The sequence below is a fragment of the Orcinus orca genome, chromosome 6 (assembly GCF_937001465.1).
Source record: "Orcinus orca chromosome 6, mOrcOrc1.1, whole genome shotgun sequence".
Lineage (NCBI taxonomy): Eukaryota > Metazoa > Chordata > Mammalia > Artiodactyla > Delphinidae > Orcinus > Orcinus orca.
The window spans coordinates 8831432-8849541 of NC_064564.1; the positions used below are offsets into that span (position 1 = coordinate 8831432).

Below are 18110 nucleotides of genomic sequence, written 5' to 3' on the forward strand. Positions count from 1 at the left end.
AGATTGCCAGCATATCTTTGATTATTCCTTTATAGATGTTCTTCTTACACCAGGCGTATTGAGGTTGCAGACATATAAAAAATTGTGTGCTTTGGACCAGACTACATATTAATCTTAGCTATGATTCAAACATCAAAACTTATTGTACAAAAGGTTAATAATTTCACAGCAGTTAGGCATTCACTATTGTCACTGAGGCATTAAGGTAATCCTGAATTACTATATTTCATCACTACACTGAACTGCTTTTTGGTATATTCCTAATTCATGCCAGTTTTTATTTCTTTTAAATCTACTTAGCTATACCCTCGAGAAAGTTCTGAAATCCTCAGATTCTTCCATTTCTAAATATGAATTAGCACAGGTTAATTTAGCATGTTTCAAGGCTGCCATATAATTCATAGGAATAGTTTTATCTCTCAGAAACTGTCAAGCTAATCTTAACAGTAGAAGATATTTACTTTATCAGGAAAAAGGATTTGAAAGCAATATGACTAGTTCATATTTCCTGGAGAAGATAGAAGTTTTAATTTACATATATTTTTATGAGACAATATTTGAAGAGGGATTTAAATGGAAAATGCCATGACCTAGCAGAAGACCCAGCTCCCCTTTCTTTTCTTCAGTCATTCTCATAATACTTATTTCACTTTGGGCAGATAGAATACAGTCCAGTACTGGGAGCCGTCTTACACACGTGTTAGCTGTGGCTTTACAACTAAATCATAAATTCCTTACATTAGGATTTGCAGCAAGATCTCTTTATAAATTCCAGCATGTCACACAAAGTGTGTTTACTTTAAATTTACTTTACTTTTTACTTTAAATTTAAAGTAAATTTACTTTACTTTAAATTTACTTTAAATTTAAGCTCTTTATTTTATTTTTAGACTATACTGTATAATAGTTACCTGAAGACGTGAAGGTATCTTCATGTGCTTTCATGGGAGCCTTTAGTTGAGTAAGAAAACTCATCAAGTAGTATGATCAGTATAAACCTCCTTCTGAGTGTTCATTCTTCCAGGAATTTCTGCAGACTGAGATGATGCATCTCTCTACTCAGGACCTTGCCATCTAGAAGTAAGCCTAAAAGAAAACACAAAATGCAGACACGTGAACACACACGTAAACCACTGGATTAGCATGTAGATTTAAGTGTGATGCAATTTAGGAAACAAAAATTGGAATACACAGGAGATGACACATGGACTTTTCAAAGAGGGACAGGGAGATTATTTAAAACAAAGTTGTCCACTTAGGAAAAATAATACTGGTCATGTTCGGATTGTAGTAAAGGACACAGAGTTTCTTAGCTTGAAACGCAATGCTGAAGTACGTTGAACTCTTAGGGCAACTAAGGTAAAAGGAAGGTGACTAAGAAGGAATAGTGAAGTCATGAATTAAGGTTTTCAGAGGTGATTAGGAGTCACTCTAGATTCCAAAAAAGGAGAATGACTAGGTGATATAAGCACACTTATGCCTGATAATTATTGTTACTGTGTACTATAAAATTCAGGCAAAAATAACAAAAATGCCCTTTATGGATGCCATCTATAATTAAAAGTTTTAAGCATGCAAAGGATATATTGTATCTGAGACTGAAAAGAATAAATGTGAAGTTGCCTAACTGGTGATGCCAACATTCAAACGGATAGATATACTACATATATAACACATGTATGTGTGTACATTTATAAGATATATGCATATATCTTGTATGAAGTATATAATAAAATAAAACAAAAACTATTTCAAAAGATAAGAATTTTATCATTTTAACTGAAAATTAAAGCATAATCATAATGTGAAGAAAACATATAAATCTGAGAAAGTACTCAGAATATTCTCATATGGTTATTATAAATGATGACTATGAATGTTGATATCTCAACATACTTTTTGGGGGGATGTGGGAAAACCAAAGAAGTGGAATAAGTACTATAGAACAGATGCTGTGGGATTCCCAGGGGCACTGAATAGTTTTATTCTGATTTGTTCTTAGTTGCAAATATTCATCTTAAAGTTAAAGGTCTCTAATTAGAATACAACAGGAAAACAGGTTATTTTCTCTATAACCCAAGAGAAAATCTTTCTAGCAGATAGCTGTTGAGAAATATCACTGTAACAAACATGGTAAGGCTGTAAAAGAGAAATAGTGGGCAAAAAGTAGTCAATATCTGTATTTTTAAGTTTGAAGGTTTGCAATCTTTCTGCAGGAATCCTTAAACATATCTAATATTATTGTTTTATAATATTATAAAGTAAAATTTTCTTTTTGGGGACTAGGTACTCTTTATATAATGTAAATAATACTCCCTTTTAAATAATTTTTATTACCTGGTAGATATATAACTAGGCTTGGTATTAAAACTGTAATCCCAAGAGATGCATTGCTTTCATCTGTAATTTGTTCATGAGTTTTCAAACTCATTATGTGACTACATAATATACTAAATGAGGAAAGTATCAATTATAAAAAGAAAATGCCCTCTAAGAATTCTGTCTAAAATTACAAGGTATGCTAGAGTCTGTCAAACGCACGAATTTTAACATTTAAATTGGACATTAATTTAAATTAAATATCTTTATCTTAAAAATATTTGAGTTGTTTAAAAGACAGTATAGGAAATTATTGGCTAGGGAAGTTTTACTTAAATCCCACACTGTTACTTTTTTTCAAAGCATAGTCTGCCCTCTTATAGTAATTTTCTGAGTGACTCACCATGACAATATAATAAAGAAATAAATATATGTTGGTATTAGATGTTTTTAAAATATTGCTTTAGCAATTTAAATAATTTCCTTAGCATATTAATTTTATATGCCTGAAATCTCGGTAGCCATGTTTTAGGTCAAAAGCTTCATAATATTAATTAGATATTGAAGGGAATCAGAATTTGCTGCCCCCAAATATTCCACTTTGGCATAAGGATTGTTTCAAGCTGAAAGAAATTAGCTTTCTGCCCTCACCCTTTCCGTCTAAAAGCAGGACATAAATTCCCCTTTGCAAAGGTGTCACTTTTCCCAGAACCAGGAAGAGGAGGGTGACTCAACTGACGACAACTCTCATCACTGAAAAAGGAATCAACTTGAGTCTGCATAACACACCTTACTAAATAACCCTTATCTTGCACTAGTTTCCCCCATATATTTTATCTATCCCAATTTACTGCCCTAGAAACACAACCTTCCCTTCCTTTGTTGAGTTACTTCACAGTTTATTGCCCTTTGTTAAAATGATATATAAGCCTCTAGATCTAACCACTTTTTTGTGGTTTCCACTTCTTTTCTGCGAGGCTCCCCGTATGCATGCAAAATGAACCTTTCTCCTATTAATCTGTCTTTTGTCAGTTTGATTTGCAGGCTCCAGTTACTGAACCTAAGAGGATATACAGGAAAGGTTTCATTGTTGTTGGTGTTGTTTTACTTCCTCTACATTATTAAAGCGTGGTGAAAAAACTATTATTTGAGTGGGAAATAAGGTTGGGAAACCCAAGACAAACCTGATTCACGCTTCTCTATTTTCATATCTTGACATGTATATTTAATCTCTTATTTGAAAAGAACAAGTCCTCATTTTCGATTTCATCAACACATAATGAGAATGAACCCTCCCTGGGACTATAACGGGTCAGAAGAGAGGCATCTGGGATCTAGGGAATAAGCAGACCACAGAGGGCAGGCCAAACAATCGAGGTTCAAGCAGAAGGTAATAAAAAGGGTCCCCAAAGTGCAATTATGACATAATGTAGAGAGGGGACTTTTTATTCACAGTGTACTGACTAAACCAGTTATAATCTATGTGACCTCACTTCCTTTGCCTGTTCACTGGGCATTTGCAATTGCCAGACATCTCTGTGGATGTTACAGGTACATTTGTAAACACTTAATTTCTGTATATCTTGATCATGTAAGTAAACTTTCATAAGCTTCAGTTACCTCATCTGTAAATATGTTAATAATAGTAAGTAGCTCTTAACATTGCTGTAAGAATCAAGAGATCATGAACGCAATAAAGAAGATGTGGTACATATATACAATGGAATATTACTCAGCCATAAAAAGGAATGAAGTTGTGTCATTTGCAGAGACATGGATGGACCTAGAGACTGTGATACAGAGTGAAGGAAGTCAGAAAGAGAAAAATAAATATTGTATATTAACGCATATATGTGGAATCTAGAAAAATGGTACAGATGATCTTATTTGCAAAGCAGAAATACAGACACAGACATAGAGAACAAACGTATGGATACCAAGGGGGAAAGGGGGCGCTGGGATGAACTGGGAGATTGGGATTGACATATATACACTACTATGTATAAAATAGATAACTAATGAGAACCTGTTGTATATTACAGGGAATGCTACTCGGTGCTCTGTGGTAACCTAAATGAGAAGGAAATCCAAAAAGAGTGGATATATGTATACGTATGGCTGATTCACTTTACTGTACAGCAGAAACTGACACAGCAGTGTAAAGCAGCTATACTCCAATTTAAAAAAAAAGAGATCAGGAATGCAAATGTAATATGTATATGAGGCCCACAATGAACAGTAAATATTATTATTATTACCATCAATAAATTGTTTGGGCAAGTGTTATAGTGCTCCTATTACTGGATTGTGCAGTTTGAAAGGAACTGGCACACTCTGAATGGTATTGAGATAGTGACCTTGTCGCTGGAACTTAGGTCTGGAGATTTAAACACAAGGAATAGAGAGGTAGTTAACTTATTAATCACTCAGACCAGACTCCTGAACCTCTAATTTACCCTTCAGTAAAATGATTACAAACATAAGTTTGGAACCAACCTGGTTGAGTTTAAATCCCAGCTCTAATTCTCAGTAGCATTTTAAACTTTTGGAAAATTTCTAATGTAGTGAGCCCCAAATCTCTTATCTGCAAGAGGGAAATGATGACACTACACTTGAGTTAAGGCACACAAAGCACTTTTTAAGAGTTCCTTGCACTAGTGCTCAACAAGTGTTTGTGACTATCTTTAGATTTGTCAGTGGTTCGCCACCTTTGAAAATTATGTGCCACCATTTGCATCTGCAGGGATACTGAAATCCACAGGATCTATGAAAAAGCAATAGAGAGACAGCATGAGTTGACTTCTAACTTGCAAAGAGATTAGGGTACTGATAACAGCCCTTGCAGTTTCAATTCAGATGCTCTCAGGTTCCCTCCTTAACCATAAACTACCAAACTAGGTTTTGTTAAACAATCCTTGACTAGAACCAAGATTGGTCCCAAACTATGCAATGGTACTAAGATTAACGAGAATTCAAGTGACAGCAGTTATAGCAATTATTACAAATTTTGTGAAGGAATGCATTGATATCGATTAAAAAATGGAAAATTTCCATTTTCCAAGTGGCTAAAAAAATTGCCTGATTTTGTCTTCTATGTGTTTGTCTTTTTTTTTTTTAACATCTTTATTGGATTATAATTGCTTTACAATGTTGTGTTAGTTTCTGCTGTATAACAAAGTGGATCAGCTATACATATCCCGTATCTCCTCCCTCTCGCATCTCCCTCCCTCCCCCCCTCCCTATCCCACCCCTCCAGGCGGTCACAAAGCATGGAGCTGATCTCCCTGTGCTATGCGGCCGCTTCCCACTAGCTAGCTCTTTTACATTTGGTAGTGTATATATGTCCATGCCACTCTCTCACTTTGTCCCAGCTTACCCTTCCCCCTCCCCGTGTCCTCAAGTCCATTCTCTATGTCTGTCACTTTGTGGAGCGGAGGGTGGGTGGCCGGCTGTGTATTTGCCTTGTAGTTTTAAAAGTGTTTGTTGTTAGTACAGATACATTAGCATTTTCTTTGTTGGCTGACCTTTTCATTTGTTAGTTTCTTCTTTTTAAATTATACTTCTAACTTTTATAGCAAAATAAACTTTCTTCCCTTTGTATTGAAATTTTATTATTTTTAATGAATGTGAAATCAAGCAAGTGAACAGGAATACTGGCTAACTAAATATGGACCTCTAAATACCCAATGGGATCCATATAATGGTCATTGTATTGGAAACTGAAGAACTGCATTCTAGTTGTGTCCAGTCGTAATTAACCATGTGAACTGTGAACCTTATCATAAATCCTAGGTATTCTTCCTGGGTAAGCAAGCAGGCTGAAATAAGGGCTTTTTTTCTGCTGCTTGCTCAGGAAGGAAGATTCTGAGGGCTGTTCTCCATCTAGGCAGTGGGTTCCAGGGCTTTGTGCTAGCAACCACCAAGGTGCGCCTCTGTTTAGGGTCCTCTGACTCTGAATAGATGATTTGTCACGTTGCTTTCTGTTTACTGAGGTTGCCAGTCCCTGGAGATAAAATAATCACCTAAGTTGCAACTGCCACAGGAGAACAAAAATGATGCATGTACTTGTAATGCTTCTGATGATGACAAGGTTCTGATTGAATTTTTAGAGAACATGACAATGAATCAGAATCTTTTATTGAGCCAATCACAGCTCAAACAGCAACCCAAACAAAACAAACACGAACAGTGAAAGCAAGGAAGCATTTTCAGGAAACAATTTAAGTAGTTTATGAAGTCTCAAAACACTACTCAGAGTTTTCAGTAAGAAAAGAGACTTAGAGAATTTCTGTAAGAGAATAATAATTTCCATACATTCTGGAGGATAATACATCTGTCTTGGAACTTTTTCCCCTAACATTTTACTATGAAACTTTTCAAACAGAGAAAAATTGGGAAAATTGTTACAGTGAAGACTTCCTATTCCCACCAACCAGATTCTACGATCACATTTTAACGTTTGCTTCTCACATACCTATCCTTTATCCATACCTCTATACATCCACTCCTCTATCGTATTTTCTGTTACATTTCAAATCTCAGACATCAGTAGATTTCCTCTGAATACTTCAGCATGCGTGCCATTACAACAGTTTAATGATAGTTTTGATATAACATTTACATACAATAAAATAAACAAATATTAACTGTATTCACTGAGCTTTGACAATTACACACACATGTGTGCCTTAGAACTTATCATGAGCAAACAGGGAGAGTGAAGTTCAGATTTTCAATGTTTAGGAAAAACACTAAGATGAATAATGGAATTTCAGAAGCAATATTCCAAGGTTGAAATTTTATCAGAAAATATCTCTGAAGGATTTTCTGCATCTCTGAAATTACTTAAACAACTCAACATAACCTAGAAAGGAAGCAGTTGGGAGAATAAGAGGAAGAATTTCATGTGCATATTGACCAATTACCAAAATGGCAGCAGTAATGAGGGAAACCATTGGAATCCATGAGCTGCAAAATAACAAGGACAAAATATTTTTCAACTTGCAAAGTAACGTAACTCTTTGAGAGAAATTCCGTGGATAAGAGAAGAATCATTCCTGAACCTCAGAAATATGATTCAACATAGCTCAACCTTGCCAGAATTGGTAACTAAAAATAATATGTGTCTTAGGAAGACGATGGGAAACTTTGGACTCCCTGAACTTTACTGTATGACTCCAAGCAATTCAGAGAAGTTCTCCCTGGAAAGCAAGCTCTATATATTGATTAGGTGTGATTTATATCATCCTAGTTATCACAGGCAACTTTTGACAATGTTTTTTAAAATTTTATTTTTTTAGAGCAGCTTTAGGTTCACAGCAAAGTTGAAGCAAAGGTACAGAGATTTCCCATATACTCCCTGACCCCCTAAGGGCACAGACCTCCCCCGCATTATCAACATTCCCCCAACAGATGGTACCCTGGTTACCAATCAGTGAACTTTCACTGACATGTCATAACCACCCAGATTCCATAGTTTGCCTTATGGCTCACTCTTGGTGTTGTACATTCTGTGGGTTTAGACAATTTATAATGACATGTATCCCTCATTATAGCATCACACAGTGTATTCTCACTGCACAAAAAATCCTCTGTGCTCTGCCTATTCATCCTTCCCCTCAACCCTTGGCAACTACCGACCGTTTTACTGTTTCCATAGTTTTGCCTTTTCCAGAAGGTCATATAGTTGGAATCATATAGTATGTAGCCTTTGCAGCTCCTTTCACTTAGTAATAGGTATTTAAGGTTCCTCTGTGTCTTTTCATGGCTTGAGAGCTCATTTCTTTTTAGTGCTGAATAATATTCCATTGTCTGGATGGACCACAGTTTACTTATCCATTCACTTTCTGAAGTACATCTTCTAAATTTTGGCAATTTTGAATAAAGTTGCTATAAACATCCTTGTGCATTTGTTTTCATGTGGATATAAGTTTTGAATTCCTTTGGATAAATACCAAGTACAATTTCTGGATTATATGATAAAAGCATGTTTAGTTTTATAATAAACCACCAAACTGGCTGTACCATTTTAAGTTCCCACAATTGTGAATGAAAGTTCCTATTGTTCAACATCCTTGCCAACATTTGGTGTTGCCTGTGCTCCAGATTTTGGCTATTCTAATAGGTGTGCCATGGTATCTCACTGTTGACTTATTTTGCATTTTCCTAATCTTTATGACATATGATGTGGATTTTTTCATATGCTTATTCAGTATCTGTATATATTCTTTAGTGAGATGTCTTTGGACCATATTTTAATCGGTTGTTTTCTTATAGTTGAATTATCGACACAAGAGTTCTTTGTATATTTGGGATATCAGTCCTTCATCAGATGTGTCTTTTGCAAGTATCTTCTCCCAGTCTGTTACTTGTCTTCTCATTCTCTTGACATTATCTTTTACGGAGCAGAAGCTTTTAATTTTAATGAAGTCTAGCTTATCCATTATTTCTTTCATGGATAGTGCCTTTGGTGTTAAAACTAAAAGGGCATCGTTATATGTCAAAGTTTTCTCCTATGTTATCTTCTGTAAGTTTTAGAGTTTTGCATTTTTATTTATGTCTATGATCCATTTTCAGTTAACTTTTGTGAAGACTATAAGATCTGTGTCTAGTTTCTTTTTTTGCATGGGGATGTCCAGTTATCTCAGCATCATTTATTGAAAAAACTTTCTTTGCTTCATTGGCTCCACTGCGTTGCTTTTGTTCCTTTGTCAAAGATCAGTTGCCTGTACTTCGGTGGGTGGACAATTGTTTTTAAAGTACATGAGTCATCATCTTCCAGTCTCCAGTAGCTGTTCCCTCATTGCTTTTTCAGTATAGGCTCTTTATTTGCCACCTTCACCAACCATTTCCTTGTGCCTCCCCAGAATGCACCTCCCACCCAGTCTCACAGAATCTACCATATGCTTTATATTTTTGTTATAGTCGCAATTCCAGCCACCAACTTCCCTACTGATTATCGAATTCTCCCTAATAAACCACCCCCAAATTCAGGAACCTTAAATAATCATTCACTTAATTATAGCTCTGATGGTTAACACTTTGGACTGTGTTCAGTTGAGTTGCTTCCTCTCTTTCACATGGTACTGGCTGGGCTCTTCATGGCTTTGGGCTTTCACTGGAATGGTGGGCTGGCTGGAAGTACTGGCACGTTTTTCCATATGCTCTCATCTCATAAGAGCCTAACCTCATTTCTTTTTTTTTTTTTTTTTTTTTTTTGCGGTACGCGGGCCTCTCACTGTTGTGGCCTCTGCCGTTGCGGAGCACAGGCTCCGGACGCGCAGGCTCAGCGGCCATGGCCCACGGGCCTAGCCGCTCTGCGGCATGTGGGATCTTCCTGGACCGGGGCACGAACCCGCGTCCCCCGCATTGGCAGGCGGACTCCCAACCACTGTGCCACCAGGGAAGCCCTAACCTCATTTTTTAACATGGTCCTGGAAAAGTTTCTAGAAATAAGAGGGCGAGACCTAAAGCTCAGGGGATTTTCAAGTCTCTGCTTGTCATATATGCTAATATACCAATGGCCAGACAAGGGGGGCTCATAATCAAGCCCAGGGTCAATCTGGAAGGGTATAAAAGAAGGGTGTGGATATAGGAGGTGTGACCTACTGGGGGCTATTACCATGACGATGTACTACAGATAACATTCAGAAATGGCATATGCCAATGCAGCCCTGTAAAAGAGGAAAGGTCATCATGGTTACTTTAACAGGTTATGGATATAAACCTTCACTGTTGTTTCTTAGGGTAAGTCAAAATTCTAAATTTATTACTACATTGTTTCTGAAAAATGTTGACCATCCCACAATCATCACAATGTTTCACAGTGTTGACTGCAGTTTGTTCAGAAGCTTCAGTGATGCAGGAAGTAGCAGGTTATCCACCTATCTTAGTAAGAAATATGAATGCCAGAAAATAGGGAATTAACCTCAGAAGCATTGAGGGGCTTGTCATCTCAGTGAATTTTCTGGAGGTCCTACATCAGGCTATTCTCTCAGAAGTTAAAGATGAGGTTCTGTCTCCTGTGCTGACTACCAATAGGAAATAGCACGTCATTTGCTGGTCCTTTTTAGAGGCTTTTGGTGAGACATTTACCATATTGGTTGTGTTGCCCCCTCTTTATCTACTGAAGAACCTGTCAGGCTGCCTGCTTCATGTGGTTCCCGGGACAAAAGAATGCTGCCTTTTTCCTACTGCAGGAGAGGCTGCACTGCCACTTGAACTTCAGTTTCACTTCTCAGCAGATATAATAGAGTTCAGACTATCCGTGGTAGGTTTGTAAGAATAACAGTGCCTGTGATATGCTCAGGAGAAGAAATACCATGCAGTGTTTTGTCAAAAGCAATGTTCTCTTTAGCGATAATTATTCAAGTTTTGAGACACAGCTCCTTGCTGAGTCCAACAAGAATGACTTGACCGTAGGACACCAACTGATGAGTGAACTGACCAGCCCAAAAGAATGTGGATATTATCTTATCTGTCAAGTCCTACAGCTCTGTGAATGCAGCACAATTCCATCATGAAATGAAGGTGGTATATTTCAAAAGTGGTAGACAGCAGGTCCTGACAGCAGTGTAACAGCACAAGAGAGATGCACTGGCTGCTCATACTTGCGATAGACCTATTTCCACTTATAACCTCTAGTGCTGTTTCATATGATGGTTGTCCAAAAAAATAATATTCATGTCTGGTTTATAGATAGTTATGCAATAGAATCTGCTATTTTTCAGAATTGGACGGTAAAATTACCACCCAGGAGAAGCCCCAAACAACAGTAGGGAGGAATATCACCCTGGCAGGTAGAACTTCCAATCAAGGTTTTTACTTTGCTTGAAAAGTTATATGGACAGAGGTATATTTATAGGCTTTTAATGATCAATGACAAGTCAGGTCGCAAGATGGTGAGAAGCTTGAGAGAAACAAGATTGGAAGTTTGGACATGAGGAGCCCTTATGTGGAGGTAAGAAAGAAGTCCTCTCAGAGTATACCCAGACTTGAGCAGTATTTCTAAGCCACGTGGGGGCTCAAAAGGACTCCTCCTTTAAAAAAAAAAATCTCAAAATAAAATAGAATAGGTAACATGCTGTGGATTTACATCAGCCATTTTTTGAAACCATGCGAGTGTCAGCTAAAGAGATCATGGGTACAATCATGAATCGTGAAATGCCCTACATCACCTTTCTGCCTAAAACACCTAAAGTGAATTGTTCCCTTCACTGTCACATAATCGATATACCTTAATTTTGAATTAAAGAACTTCTATCATCCCACAATTTTCTCACTTTAAATCAGCTCTCCAAATAAATGCTTAATATTTACTAGCCTTTTTCATTTACTCTCCCCTAAACAGATCTTACGTTGACTTACTTTCATGTTAGTCTTTGAAAGCTGCTGCCATGAAAACCAAATAAAACTGCCACCTACTTTGGCAAAGCTGTTTCCAGCCAATGATGTTTCCTCAAGATCCCAGCATCTTCAGCTCGTTAGTTGTCTCTAGTTATCAAATACAGCTTTCCCTTCCATGCAATATTTAATAGATTTTTCACATGGTCCTAGCATAAAAAAAATCAACGAAATTCTCTCGTTTTGATTTTTCTCTTGTATACAAATGGAGCATAGTAATAGGTTCTTAGTGCATGTGTTCAGTAAATATTTGTGGAATGTTTTAATTAATTTTGAAAACTACAGTTTGAGCTATCAATCTCATGCTATGTACGTCTTAGGTTATAGCATAAAATCTAGCCTCATAGTTACGATTAGAGTAAAAATTATATACCTAAACTACAAACACATATTCACCCATATCTTTCAATAAAATTTAAAACTCCAATGTATATGATGCTGAAATCGTGTCGTTTGCAAAAGCTTGTACAAATATTTGCACTAGAAATATACAGATTTATGTACATTAATAGTCATATGTATAATTCACATACCGTATAGTAACAGAGGTAGATATCAGAAAACGTTTAAGGATTCAAATAAACCAAGTGCAAAAATAGTATTTTTGATACATGGGAGAATTTGAACATGGACTGGATAATAGTTTATATTGAAGAATTTTTTTAATGGGTAAGAATACCATTACGGTTATATTAAAAAAGAATAATATCTCATGAGAAGTACATATTGGGCTACTTAAGTGTAAAATGAGTTGTTTTCTTGAATTTGCTTTAAAATTTTCAAACAATAATGGATCAACACAGTATTGGTTTGACTGTAGCAATTGCTACAGTTCAGAGATGGTAACAAAGGGGAACACTGGCTATTCTCTCTCTAGTCATGGGAGTGTGTGTGTGTGTGTGTGTGTGTGTGTGTGTGTGTGAACATTTCTGTAATACAATCACTCATACACAATTTATAGTAGTTTAGTATGAGAACACAAAACAATCATTAAAAAACCCTGAGTGGACAGGTGATTTTACAAAAGTCTATTTGATTTACAATTCAGTAAAAAGATATTTATTATATAAGGACTATAAAAACACCAAGGCCCGTATGGTTGTTTTTATATATGTTAAGGAGAAGAAAACAAATGAACGCAGGAGGAGAGAAATGAATTATATAATAAAAAGGTCTCCTTTTTTATGCTGGAACAATTAGATGTTTGTGTTGAATTGCAATGTTTTCCTATTCTCTCACTCAAGTTAAAGAAAAGGTCAGTTCAGTTCAGTTCCCTTGAACTTGGGTTTTCATGGACTAGCATATTAATAAGCACATTAACTCTTACATTTCAATTGTTCATTACTAAAAATGACCTTGCTGCCTGCTCAATATCCTTTTTGTTCATTAATAACGGTAACATTTATATATTTTCTCATATTTATCTTTTTTCATATTTACCCTGCTCAACAGTAAGATTTTATAAGTGCAAGTCAAAATTATGTTTACTTCAGTTTATATGCAAGTCTTATCCTGAAGCTTTTGCTTTGCTCTCAAAATTTAGATTTACTATTTAGCAGAAATGCCTATTTTTATCTAGAAATAAAGAGATTTGGTAGTTTTTTTGGATATTTCTAACACTGTCTTTGACATATTGTGTGTGCATGTTCTGCATTTTGAAGAAATTCACAACTTAATAAAGAGAAAAGAAAAGATTACATCAAGCCTTTTGAAATTTAAAAAGTACCACAGTGGTAGTTCTTTCTGTCCTATGCTCAACTGAGTTACCATGGGGGAGTAGGGAGTGAGACGAGATTAACGATCTCTTGCTTTTCTTAGCAACAAAATTTTAGCAACAACACATTTGTCATACTTCTTCCTTGAATAAGCTGTAAATAACCAGGCTCACTTCCACAACAGAGAAGGGAAATAAACATGAATTATATATCACATCTGAAAAGATTTAGATGCCTACCAACATACTGTTAATTTTATAGTCAAGATGCAGTCTTTCAATGATTCAGATGTCACCAGAGAAAAGGAAAACTCATCCTGGAAAAACATCAAAGTGAAGCAAGTTTCATCAGCCGGAGATGTAATACTAGGGAAAATTACCTAATTTCTTGTTTAGAAAGTACTTACAATTAAACTTTTAAAAATATTAGGACAGGTAGCAGAGAATTATGAGGTAAATATTCTCACATATGAATATATTCTCATATAATGTCTTACGTTAATAGAGTATCTTTAAAATTTAATTTTTGTCTTTAAGTTAAGAAAAATAAAATAGAGTACTGAGATAGTTTTCTTGAATTTGGAGCACTTGTTTTAGTTGAGCAATTTCTTAAGCCTAAAATGATTTAATGGTATGTTGATTGGTTTTAACATTTACTCCACTTTCTATTCCTCTTTTGTTTCTTTTAAATGAGTTCCCTGTTCTTGCTTCCCTATTTCTGTTATGATAACATCATTTTTTTAATTGAAGTATAGTTGATTTACAATGTTGTGTTAGTTTCAGGTGTACAGCACAGTGATTCAGTTATCCATATATGTGTATATATTCTTTTTCATATCCTTTTCCATTATAGATGAACGGATAAAGAAGATGTGGTATATATATACTATGGAATATTACTCAGCTATAAAAAAGAATGAAATCATGCCATTTGCAGCAACAAAGATGGACCTAGAGCTTATCATACTAAGTGAAGTAAGTCAGACAGAGAATGTCAAATATCATATGATATCACTTATATGTGGAATCTAAAAAAAAAGATACAAATGAACTTATTTACAAAACGGCAACATCATTTTAGTGCCACTCAGGTGGAAAGCTCTGTATCATCTTAATCCCTCCAGCTTCCTTCACTCCCAGTCAGCCTTCGCCAGCCACAATCTTTGCTCCTTCGTCCTTCAACATGTTTCTTGAATCTTCCTCTGCTTTTAACCTCCGTGCCTAGTAGTCTTGTTCACCCCCTCACAAGAGAGGAGCTGGCACTGACTGTCACTCAACTCTGCACTGTTAAAGTTTCCACTAATCCCGTTGATATTGCATCCTCGCCTACCATCCTGCCTGCTTGTCGTCATGAGAAACATTCTCAGTGCCCACGCCTGCCCCCTCTTCTGTCCAGGATCCAACGTCCACACAGCTCCACCTACCTGGCCCAGAATATTACTCAGAGTCCGTGTAGCAGCAGCGGCTGAATAGTGTTTCTGTCACCTAAACAGGGGAAGTTTTTTGTTTTGTTTTTACATTCCTCCTCAAAGGTTCTGTTATTACCTTGGCTCAAATTCACTCTCACCTCTCCTTTTACTGGGCATGTCCTTTTTTTTTTCTTCTCTGCTACCAATGACTGTTTCCATAGATCTAAGTCTTCTTTATCCTCTTTCTAGTATAATTCACTTCTTTAAAGTACCATGTTAGAAAACTAAAATATATTCAGTCAATTTTAGTTTCTGAAGATTTACAGCATTCTTTTTTTTTTTTTTTGCTGTACGCGGACCTCTCACTGTTGTGGCCTCTCCCGTTGCGGAGCACAGGCTCCGGACGCGCAGGCTCACCGGCCATGGCTCACCGGCCCAGCCACTCCGCGGCATGTGGGATCCTCCCGGACTGGGGCACGAACCCGTGTCCCCTGCATCGGCAGGCGGACCCTCAACCACTGCGCCACCAGGGAAGCCCTAGAGCATTCTTAACCTGAACACTAAGTGAATTAAACAGTAGACTTGTTTATTTTACAATATAAGGAAAAAGTTGTGTTTACTCACTGGATCACATTCAATAGACATGTATATATGTGCATAATGTTGGATTTTCATTATTGCAGCACACTCAGGGAAACTGATATTTAGTTTTTTAATATCACTGTGATATTTGAGTCAATGCAATTGTCACTTCCATAAAAGTAGTACATCATCCTGAATTTAGTTTCATGTGTTTTCTGTTCCCTTAGTATCCTCTGACTAATACACTAGTAACATTCATCAATCATGCTCTCTGTTATCTATTTCATTGCCTAATATCATTAGTGTAAAATATTTGAAATTAGAAAAAAGTGGATTTGCTTTTGTTTTTTTGTTTGTTTTACATTTTAAATCTCATATAGTAGAGTGGCAGATGCCCCACATACATTTGTCAGATGAATGGAAGCATGTATGAACAAATATTAATGTAGCTAATTTTTCCTCTGCTGAAAGTAGATATTGTTTCTGGGCCATGTGGTTGCATTTTGATGAAAGAAACAGAAAACAAAGCTACATCACACATTAGCAAAGGCAGTGTTTAATAGTCTCTCTTATCATCCGTAGTTTTGTTTGCTTGTTTATTTATTGATCAAGGAAATATTTACATAACTTAGAAAAGTCTAGAATGAGCAACGGTTTCTGCCCGAGATCTTCCGACCTTTAATTTTTAATTATAACTTTCCAGGACTAACTACTTTATCATTAACCTGATTTAGTTACTGTAGTCTTTACCCTTATACCTGTGAATAATTTGCTTACACTTCTTGTTGATTTTTAAATATGTCGAGTTTTACACTTTTGACCCAATCTATTATGTTCTGCTTTGATAGGTGAGATTTACCTCATTCACACAACACTGCATCTCTCCTCACCCTCCTTTTTCTCAATATTATTACAATATTATTCTCGGTTCTTCCGGTGATCATCACTAAAACTTCAAACTACACATTTTTATTTCTGCTTTCTGTGCCATCTTTTCTTGGCTAAGATATAGCCTATTCCCATGGTTTTCTGAACCAACAACCTTATTGTTCATTCTACTGACTCCCCTGTCTAATCCTGAAGTCTTTCAAAGTTTTGTCCCCTGTGTTCTAAACTGTGATGCTTGCTCTCTCTCCTGTCACCCAGATGACGCCTGAAGGCTTCTCTCTCTCTCCTGTGGATCCACAGTTCTGGGATCGCATATGTAATCCTTGATACACTCAATGTTTTGGAAAAAATCCTTAAGTAACCCCTTAAAAAGTAGTACATAGCAGAAAACTTTGTCTTCTGACACTTCTGAAAATGCTTTTATTCTGTTCTCACACTGGTTAATGAAATACAATTCTAAGCTCAACACAAATTTCCATAGAAATTGTGAACACATAGCTCTGTTTTCCAGTGTTCAATTTTACTAATGAGATTCTGATGCCTGTCTTACTCTCATTATTTTTCAGTGTGTCCATTTTTTTTCCTCTGAATACCTTGAGGATGTTCTTTAATTTAGTATAACCTTTCCCCTTAATTTTTACTAGGGTTGGATTTGTTAAGACTTAAATATAATAGTTTCACATAATTAAAGGTTACAAGGATTTTGGTTTCAAAAATACAAGGTTTGATGAAGGGTGACTATATAAATTTTAGGACAAACTGCGACATTTGAGAGAATAAAAAGAAGCACTCTTACTAATTATGTTAGGATAACCAGGTCAACCAGGACAGTGCTAAGCAAAGCAGAATATATGTTTGTCCTAATTATAAGACACATGAATGCTATCTCCTATATTTGAAGATTTCTTGTAAAAAAGAAGGAATAATTTAAGCCATAATTTAAGATTACAGGTACTTTTTGTTTGAAAAAATTCCTCCCTTTTCTCTTCACTATACTTCTGGAGTCCTTTTGTTGGTGCTGATATCCTGGAATCTTTCTTATCATCTATTTCCTTATATTTTCTATCTTTTTGGTTTTTTCTACATAATTTACTGGATAGTGAGGGGCAAATGATGGATTTGAACAGGGTAGTGATACTATTAGTGATGTGTTTAGGGAATATTATTATTTCATAATAATAATAAGATGAATTGGAGGAGGCCAATAGGCACATGATAACCTTAAATCATTCAAGCACACATGGTAAGATATGAATGCAGTTGGCAGCAGTGGAAATGAAGAGAAAATTGGAGTGGGCTGTTATGGGACAGAGTAGATAATGCTTAGGAAAGAGTTTCAATGTTATTAAGCACTCACCTTGCAATTGGAGAGACCAGGGTTTAAATATTTGCACTGGCAAACACTTTTTCCATATTTTCATGCAAATGATACAGTGATAATATTCTGAGAAACTTGTATTCTGTGTGTGTTCCTTTCCCCAGTGACAAATGCTGTCAATAATTTTATATTTATCCTTTTAGTTAAATTATTATTTTCACTACCTCTTGATTATATTAATGAAGAACACGGGGAATTATTCTGTGCATTATTTATTTATATAAATGTAATTTATGTAATTTATGTAAATGATAACCATATCTGTTACTCTGCATATTGCTTTTAGTATTCAATTTCACATTGTTTGAGAACTGTTCACATTGATATCTGAAGACCTACTTCTACTGATTTTACTGTTCAACATTATTGTCTCTTCCTCTCTATCGTATTTATATCCCCCATTGATGTGGATTTATGT

The 18110-nt window shown here is 35.9% G+C and overlaps 1 long non-coding RNA gene across 1 annotated transcript in view; it reads right to left on the reverse strand.

The window, feature by feature from the left end:
* Positions 1 to 18110, reverse strand: part of LOC125964781 (uncharacterized) — a 179250-nt gene that overhangs the window by 82786 nt on the left and 78354 nt on the right. The window contains exon 4 of the long non-coding RNA XR_007478057.1: positions 912 to 1086. This is a non-coding gene — a long non-coding RNA (uncharacterized LOC125964781). The remainder of the gene's footprint in view (positions 1 to 911; positions 1087 to 18110) is intronic.